We start from the raw sequence: 10135 nt of genomic DNA, 5'->3' as shown, positions 1-10135 counted from the left end.
AAAATAATATAATTTCTAATATAATATTATTTATTGATATGTAAAATATAATATTTATGAATCAAAATATTAAATAACAAGGAGGAAAAAAGACGAAGAAATAATTTTTTTACTCTACTTTGTTTAATATGTTTATGCAACAGACAAAATAATATAATTTCTTATATAATATTTTTGTATTAATATTTTTGAATCAAAATATTAAATAATGAGAAAAAATAATTAATTGAGATTTTTTTCTCTACTTTATTTGATATGTCAATGTACCAAATAAAAATAGTATAATTTTTATTATAACATTTTTTTGAAATATAACCTATTAATTATGAATTAAAATATTAAATAAAAAGAAAGAGAGTAAAAAATAATTTTTTTGATATTTCTTTGATAATTAGTGCTTGGGACAAAAAGTTGTCTCATGGTTTAGTGGGGGACAAAAAATTATGGTTTTGTCCAGTACCTTGTCTTGTCCAATACCTCGTTTTTTAGCAAATCAAACGCATCCTTAGTCTCCCAGACTTTGCATTTGATAACAATGACCATGGGATCATCCTTATGAAGGTGAATTCCAAATACATGCATCTTTTTCTCAAAAGGCGATCATAGCTAGCTTCCAGTACATGAGCCCTCCTTCAACCTTGACCTCAAGGAGGTTTTCTACATTAGGGATTTGACGAACCTAGCTTTTTCTTGCCTAACCTTAATCACACTAACTACAAATTGTATAAGATCACCTGAGAGAGTGAGAGAGATGTCATTTGTTTATATTTTCAAACTTCATCTTGATTTTTTCAATACTTCAACGCTTATTTTTTCTTCATTGTCTCTAATATTTTTTTTATGTTTGACTTGATAGTTGTTAATGTTATTGGTGTTGCATCCAACTAAATGGACTCAATGTAATCTCCAATTGAATTTGAATCATATATGTTTGGTATTGCAATTAGATAGTGAAAATATATGTATATATTTATTTTTGTTATTATATATTACCTTTCCTTTTTTGTGTTAGGATATTTATGTTCAACAACATTGATGCATGTATTTTGTTAATAGTTACGCTACACGTATTTCATAGTTAGTGTGATTAAGGTTAGGCAAGTTTCTAGCTGTAAGTGAAAGTATAATATTGACCAAATTTATAAGTTTATAACATGTCATAAAGTTGTAGAACGCAACCACTTACGTATACTTTTAATCGATCTTTTTCTCAGAGCTTTCATATATAAAACATCGACATAAAGAATATTAGTGTTTGTATCCCAGGTAAAGAAAATGAAAACAACATAATAAGCCCTAAAAAACATAGATTTATTAGACAGAAAAACATTTCATTGAATGGGATCTAAATATAGATAAAGTTATGAATCCACCACAACCTACCTATTTAGCTTAACAAATTCAAAGAGGAAAGGGAACAAACATAAATAATCAAACATTAAACATATGAATAAAGTAACAAATTAATGTTTGAATAAAATAGATTTGTAGAAATTATGTTTCCCTTTAAATACAAAAAAGTGAAAATAGGTTAATCTCAGGGTTTGACAAGTGAAACGTATATATAAAGAAAATGTTAATATTAATCAATGGTAAAATATTTATGCATGTTGAGATTATCTGATCAACCTCAAATTAAGGCCACCAAAATTTATAAACAAAAATTCACAAATAAAAATTATACAGACATAAAAGATCAATGTGATTTCCCTTATCAGGCAGTTAGAATAGATCGCTAGCAAATCTCTTGAGAAAGGGATTAAAGACTATAGGTGAAAATTACAGTCAGTCAGAGTTACTCACTTCGGCGAGCCAGAAAGTGATGAGCGGTGGATAACCCACTTAATTATGTTTTATTTTAGTCTAAAACCGCAAGTTTCTTTCTTTTATTTTGGAAGAAAAGAAGGTTGAAGCCCAAAGAGAAAAGATTACATAACAATCAACTAAGGAGAAGATTCTCCAATACAATTAGCTAATAAAATAAGTAAAATTTGAGCAGGAACTAGCTCGTAAAACATCAAATTAGAACCTATATCATACCCCATGTTGGCAAGTGCATTTGCATAACTATTCTACTCATGATAAATATGACAAACCCAAACCTCCCAATCTAGTTTAAGCAAATATTAAAATTGTTGTATCGATCCCATTCCAATTTTACTACCAGGTTTTGAATCTAAAATGTTTTGAGCAACCACGTTAGAATATATATGAAACTCAATAGCTTGAAACCAAAGCTCTTTTGCTAATATTAATCCTTCTAGCACACCCAAAGTTCAACAATATATGTACTACAAGAACTCAAATATCTGAAGGTTGGAAAAAACACAAGAAACGGGGGGATTTGAATTGGGTTTTCAAAAAAAATTCTTTTAGAAATCCTATTCAATCAAACAATTGAGATAGACAAGATATAGAAAGGAGGAAGAATGACACTTCTGGTTTATACAAGTTCACCTTAAATAAGGCTAATATTGTCCACCCGTCAAGATGATTTCGCCTTCAAAAAGGACTTAATCCACTAATCTTGAAATATTACAAACAACCTCTTAGATTCCCGCGATTAATCACCTCATTGAACGACAAGGGTCTCGGTTAAGGATCTAGCGATATTGTTCACCTTATTGGGAAATCTTCCCATGAACCCTTAAGTTTCCTTCAAAGAAATGGATAGCCAAACATATAAACTTTAACATAATGAAAAGTGAGGTGCCTCATTAAATATCCTCGCTTCTTGTATGAATGTATAAAGTGAAAAAGTGCACCCCATAAAGTAACTTGTTCTTTTACAATTGGAAAAGATACAATACTCACCAATAAAAAAAACAATATTAAAGAAAAACAAATGGAAGTTATGCTGACGTCTTCAATGGGTATATCTCCTAAATATTTTGCGTTCAGTATCCTTAGAGGTTGGGGAGGAGCTTTCCTCACCTTTGTGGAATTTCTCTAGTGAATTTATTCTTGAGCTTATCTTTCTGGCCTTTCCACATTGAGGGTTGATTCTCTTCACCCCGAGGCTTTCTGCATATCATTTTCTGGAGATTTTCTGATCTCCTTGGATAACCCCTACTCACCCATTGAGGAGAATGTACTTCATGCATAAATACATAGTAGACAAGGCGGCGCTCAGCCGGTTAAAGGCGACCTGATGGTTGCCCTATAATCATATTATATGTATAAGAGGCATCGATAACCAGACACCTAACATTTATGTCCTTAGCTTGATATTCTTCTTCAAAGGAGATCCTCAGGGTGATATACAGGGGCGGATGTACTTTATAAGGATTGGGGGCTCAAGCCCCACGAAGAAAAAAAAACTTGTTATAAATACTAATATATTCAAATATTTAGCTCCCATAAAAATAAATAGTTTACAAATTTATATTTAACCACTTAAAGACAATTCTAACATTCCTATTTTTAAATCACTATTTAAAATATTCACTCACTCTTTCTTAATTTTGTCTTTATTTTCTCTTAACTTGTTTTGGAATATTTTTCACCTCTTTAAAGTTTAAACATAAATTTTAATAAATCAAAGTTTAAACATAAATGATTTTTTTTTATTTATCTTGTCATTACTTCTCATAAGTTCAACATTATATTTTATTGTCTACTAGCACAATCACTCAATAATAATAATTAAAAATACAATTTTCTTTAATCAATTTTATTTGTATCTTTGATTTCTCTTCAAAAATTACTATTTTCTAGAAATAATTTTGTTTGTTTGAATTTTTATCAAAACAAATGTATTAGGTATTTTAATAATGTTAGGTATTTTAATAATTTTTGCTAGCAAAATAAATCAAACAAAATGTCTAAAAAGATTTTTAAAAACTCAAATATTAATTGAGCATAAATTTTTTACTTTAATCAATATTAAGGCAAGTGATTATCCTTAATTACTAAATAGACTTATTATTAAGGTGTTTTCTTTAATAACTGATATTAGCTATCATATTTTTTTATAGTTGCAAAAACATATCTGATATTTATACTAGAAAAATTATTAAAGATTTTTATATAATGAAAACTTTAGCGAATAATTGAAAGTTTTCATATATTTTGAATTATTTTGTCATTTAAATAATATGTATTATAAAAATTCGTAACTTTTTTTAAAAATAAAAATATATGTATTATTTTCTAGCCCCCACTATAGATAATTTTGGGATCCGCCACTGGTGATATATCCATTTACCTATACTTGTTCTCTTAAGAATCCATCTAGTGATCCTCTAAAGGGCTTCGGGTCTTTTGGGTCGAGCCGACGTATTTCAAACACCTCCCAATACAATATGTATGTGGAACTCCCTTGGTCAATGATAACTCCTTTAATCTCCCAGACTTTGCATTTGACGACAATGACCATGGGATCATCCTTATGAGAGTGAATTCCAAATACATCTTACTCTTAGAAGGCGGTCGTAGCTTCTAGTACTTGAACCCGCCTTCAACCTTGACCTCAAGGAGGTTTTCTACATTAGGAATTTGCAAACCTACCTTTTTCTTGCAGAACTAGTTTCGCCGCCTCCGGCAAACTCTCCTACAACAATGTTGAGCGTGTGATGCATGGCTTTGTTGTACTCGCCCCAAAGCGATTATTTGGCTTTGTTGGGCATGAGGATCCTAATTTCGTCTCTCCCACACAAGCTAGATTGTCTAACAAACGGGGGAGTCGCCCTTCACATATTTCTAAGAGATATACAAGATCACAAACATTTCTGTGACTTGGGTAGCAGTGATGTGTTGCTAGATACCGCTCGTGGTTGATCATATTAAATGCGTGAGCAAGATTTATGGAATTCATGTTAGCGATTGGCTAATGGAAGCGGGTTCTGATTTTTTGAATTGTGATATTAATCAGTTACCTTTCAAATATTTAGGAGTGAAAGTTGGCGATAGCCCGAGAAAAGTTTCTATGTGGAAAGATTTTATTGTGCAATTGAGAGCTAAATTGTCAGCGTGGAAAGGAAGACAGTTAAGCATGGCGGGCCGCGTATTACTTATTAATTCTGTTTTGAATGCTGTCCCGATATACTCCTTATCTTTTTACAAAGCTCCATCGAAAGTGATCAAAGATATCCGGAAGATTCAAAGCAATTTTTTATGGCAAGGTAGTGATAGCAGCCGGTCCATCCATTGGGTAAGCTGGAAGTTAATTTGCTGTTCGAAGGAGAAAGGTGGTCTTGGAGTTAGGGACGTGAAGGCTATTAATTTGTCTTTATTGAATAAATGGAAATGGCGAATTATTAATGATAGAGAGGCGGTTTGGAATAGCATTTTAAGAGTTAGATATGGAAACATAGTCGTTAAAGTGTTAAGCGGAGAAGAAGGCGAGCTGAACAGAAATGTTTCCATTTGGTGGCGCGACCTGTTTTTGTTGAAGCCTTCAGCTTCTGCTAGTAATAATATTTTCACAGATGCAGTTTTGAGCAAGGTGAACAATGGGCAAAATACTGCATTTTGGCATTCGAAATGGTTGGGAATTCAACCTTTAAAGGAAGCATTACCTGCGGTTTTTGCTGCTGCCAGAAACCGTTCAGCTAGTGTAGCAGATGCTGGTGTTTGGCACGGTTCAACTTGGTCTTGGAACCTCGAAACCATGGTGGAATATGCAGAAGATCCTTATGTCCAGGCACAGTGTGAAGATATCGTGGAGCTGTTGTCCGAGTTTGAGATGTGCAGGGATATAGAAGATAGTCACATTTGGAAGATGACGGAAGAAGGTACGTTCACCGTTAAATCTTGTTACGGTCTTTTTTCAGCAGAGTTAAATGTGGAGGATAGGGTGGATGAAGTCATTTTGAAAGCTTTGAACTTTCAATGGAAAATCAAAGCCCCGACTAAGCTCTCTTTCTTTGGTTGTAGAGTTTCTTTAAATAGGTTAGCAACCAAAGATCAACTCATCAAACGTAATGTTGTGTTGGAATCAAATGATGTTCTATGTGTTTTCTGCCATTTACATGATGAAACTATTTCCCATCTTTTTGGTTCTTGCTCTTTCATGGAAAACATTTGGTATTCTGTTTGTAAGTGGTTAGGAGAAGACATGATTATGTCTCTGGAGGATTATAAGGCCTATTTCTACCATGCTGAGAAGATCATTAATGTGGCCAAGAGGAATATTTTAGGTGTTGTTTGGTTGGAAACAATTTGGAGTGTGTGGCTAGCGAGAAACGATTGCATTTTTAATCACATCTCTCCCTCTTTTGATAATGTTATATCCGCCATTGTGTATAGAACGTGGATTTGGATCTCCTCTTATTGCTCTTTAAAAGAGGGTTGTAATTTTTACACTTGGAACTCTTTTCCCCTACTTTGTTTCGGGAGGTAGAGTTTATTTTCCGAGTTTGTATTTTGGGTTGAGTATCCCTAAATGCTCCGTTTTTAATAGATTTCTTGCCTATTAATATATATATATATATATATATATATATATATATATATATATATATATATATATATATATATATATATATATATATATATATATATATATATAGGGAGTATATCAAGTGAGAGCATTTTTAAATGAGAGATGAGAGGAAGAAATATCAACCATTAGATTCATCAAGAGAGAGAATGTTACTACATTAATGAGGCTATTAACTTCTCTCTCTTGATAAATATGGTTGATATTTCTTCCTCTCATCTCTCACTTGATAAATATGTTTATTATAGTTGTCAACGTCGCGAGAACCTACAGGGTTACATAAGGACAAATTAATGTGAGATAGAATAAATAAGGAAAAATGTAAGGTACGGTGTACTTGAGAGACTTATGGAACATCGTAAAATACAGTGCACTTAAGTGAAATATGGAACATCATATAAATAATAATAATAATAATAGTTAATATTATTAGTAATATTATTATTATTATTATTTTATAATAGTTATAAAATATAATAATAATAAAATATGTTTATTATAATAATATTTATATTATTATTATTATTATTATGTGGTGCACTTAAGTTGGATTTTTTAACTTGCAGCCCACACAAGTGGTTCTATAAATACAACCCTTGTGCATAGGCTTTATTTTGATGAAAATTAGGTTTATGAAATCCTGACCGTATTTCTCTCTCATTCTCTCTCATTCAAAGCATTCATTCGTAGCAGCTAGCAATGAGACTGAAAGTTGTCTGTTCGTGTGGACTGAGTAGAGGCGTTGTTCTTCATCAACGCTCGTGATCAATCCTCCGATTTTTGCATCAAAGTTATTAATCACCATAAGAGGTAATTGTTCTATCACTGATCATGTTCACTCGTAAGGATCAACTAATAGAAATTTTTAATTTCCGCTACACATTGCATCGCGATTTCCATACAGTGGTATCAGAGCCACCTACGAAAACATGATCGGATAGTTGTTAACTTTCTGTATTTTGTGTATTAATTCGATTAAAACACATAATAAATTAAATAATAATAATAAGAAATTAAATTTTGGCATCATGTTGTGTATGATTTGGATGATTCGATATTGACTATGCTTCGGAATCCGACTTTTGTATGGTGAAGCAGCGATACGTCGATAATCCATAAGTTACACAACATTGATTGATCAATTTCATATGAGATATGAATCATTCTGATGCAACGACGATATATTTGATATGCCTTTTATTTCATCGATTCAATTTGTGTGATGATTGTGGTTCATGTGAATGGTCGATGCTCTTTTGCTTCGGAATCTGACGTTTGTATAACGAAGCAATAACATTTAGATCATTCAAATTTAATAATCGATCATTACGGTTTTGATAGTATGAATGTGTTGTATTAGAGTTTATGACGATACAAGAGTTTATGACGATACAAGAGTTTATGACGATACAAGAGTTGTATTTTCAAGAGTTATAAAATTTGGGTTTGAAACGACACAAGAGTTGTGCATCAAATATGCATAATTTTATAATAATATAATAATAGTGATAATTGTTATTGTTATTATTATAAGTTTTATTTGTTTCATGATATAATAATAAGAGTTATTATTATATCTAAAATAAATATTAAATGTTACAATAATAGTGATTTTGAAAAAAATATATGTGAAGGATACAACATACGTGATGACGTTGTGCTGGTAATGAAAAATAAGCCAAACATTGCCTTATGTACCGTGGTGCCAAAACATTATGTTACATTAGCTACGTGGTTTTATCAAATTAATTTAATTAGTATAATAATTGATATTATTATTTGATTTAAATAATTTGGTATAATTTTATAATAATGCAGCAAATTACAAATAACTCTATATGATTAATTGTCAAAAAATAATTTAATTATTTAATTAACATAAACTAATTTAATAATTATAATAGTAAAAGTGTGTTTATTATTACTTTATTGTGGTGATCGATTATGGCCTTAGTCCTCTTTTATTTTATTTTGGAATTTTAAAATACGACCTGCGTGTCGTGCCTTTTTCTATACTCTCTTTATGTAACTTTTTTTCTCATCTCACTCTCTCGTATATAAAACGAGTATTCTTTGATGTAATATAATATTATGAAGAAAAAAATAAGACAAGATAAAAGGAGGATAATCATGGATATCTAACTTGGAGAAGCATAAGTCGGTATTAGGTTTAGCTTAGGTTCTCTCATTGGCTTGAGAAAACAATTACGCTAGGGGCCATAATTGTATCAATTTTGTGTATGTATGTTGATGCATGTGAATGTATGTTGATGCATGTGAGATACATTTTGTATGATAAACAAGTCGGTGAGATCAAACTAATTACAAATTCCCTAAAAAAAATATTAAGTGTATGCTTTCCAAAGTTTTAGCACTTATCAAGACTGGTGTCGAATATTGTAGGTTTCGCCTAACAAGAGGTGCATATTCTATATTAGTAAGGTGCGATGAAATAAATGTAATATTCAACTGCTAAAACACTAGGTCAAACTTAACTAAACAATCATAATTAGATTATATATGTTTAAAAGCAAGAGTTAGGGGTAGTCCATATGATGGATTAGAATAATGAGTTATTCATCAAACTGATAATATTCGAGAATTATATTAGATACAATTGGAAGGAGTTCCTACCTAAATAATTGAGTTATGTTTAATCAGCCTAACGCTGACTTAAAATGAAGTGAAATATGGATCTCGATCCACTAGAAAATCTTCCAACGGAATTCTCCGAATCAAATGGTGAGGGTAATTTGGTTTGAGTAAATTAGTGGGAGCATATTTAATTAAAGGCCTAATTGAGTATGTTTTAATAATACTGATATCTTCACAATCTTTATGTAGATTACCATGACCAAAAAAACACCTCTACCAAAATTTTACCATCAATCCTTGACAAGAAAAATTTGTCTGGGACAAATTTTTTGGATTGGCACTGAAACCCGATGATTGTTCTCAAACATGATAAAAAGTTGTATGTCTTAGAGACACCTATTCCTGAAGAGGACTCTTCTAGATCTGCTCCTAAGGCTGAAAGAGATGCTTATAAGAAGCATGTCGATGATGCCAATGAAACTGTTTGCCTCATGCTGGCTACCATGAACTCGAAATTACATAAGCAACATGAAAACATGGCAGCGTTCTATATGATCGAAGACCTGAAGATGCTATATCAAGAGAAAGTCATACATGAAAGGTTTAAAGTTTCAAAATCCCTTTTTCAAGGCAAGTTAGCTGAGGGAACCCCTGTAGGTCCCCATGAACTCAAGATTATTGGGTGAGTGGAGAGCCTCGAAAGGTTAGGGTTTCCCCTCGGAAAGGAACTTGCGAATGATTTGATCTTCCAATCATTGCGAGAGAGGTTTAGTCAATTTGTTCTCAATTTCAACATGAATGATATGGACAAAAGTCTTCCAAAACTGCTAAGCATGTTAAGAACAATTGAGGAGAATCGTAAGTCAAAAGGGAAGACCATTTTGATGGTCAGTGATGGAAAGAAGCAGAAGAAAAGGCCCACCAAGCAATTTGGTAAAGGGAATGGCAAGGAAGTTGCAAAACTCAAACCTACTACTCCTGCTTTGAAGCCTAATAGAGGCATAGTAAAGAATGACACTTGCTTCCATTGCGGTAAGGTCGGACACTAGAAGAGAAACTGCCCAAAGTATATGAGAGAAGAAATCAAATCTTGTTAGA

Source organism: Vicia villosa, unplaced genomic scaffold, assembly GCF_029867415.1.
Source record: "Vicia villosa cultivar HV-30 ecotype Madison, WI unplaced genomic scaffold, Vvil1.0 ctg.000010F_1_1, whole genome shotgun sequence".
Classification (NCBI taxonomy): Eukaryota; Viridiplantae; Streptophyta; class Magnoliopsida; order Fabales; family Fabaceae; genus Vicia; species Vicia villosa.
This window is presented reverse-complemented; position numbering follows the sequence as displayed.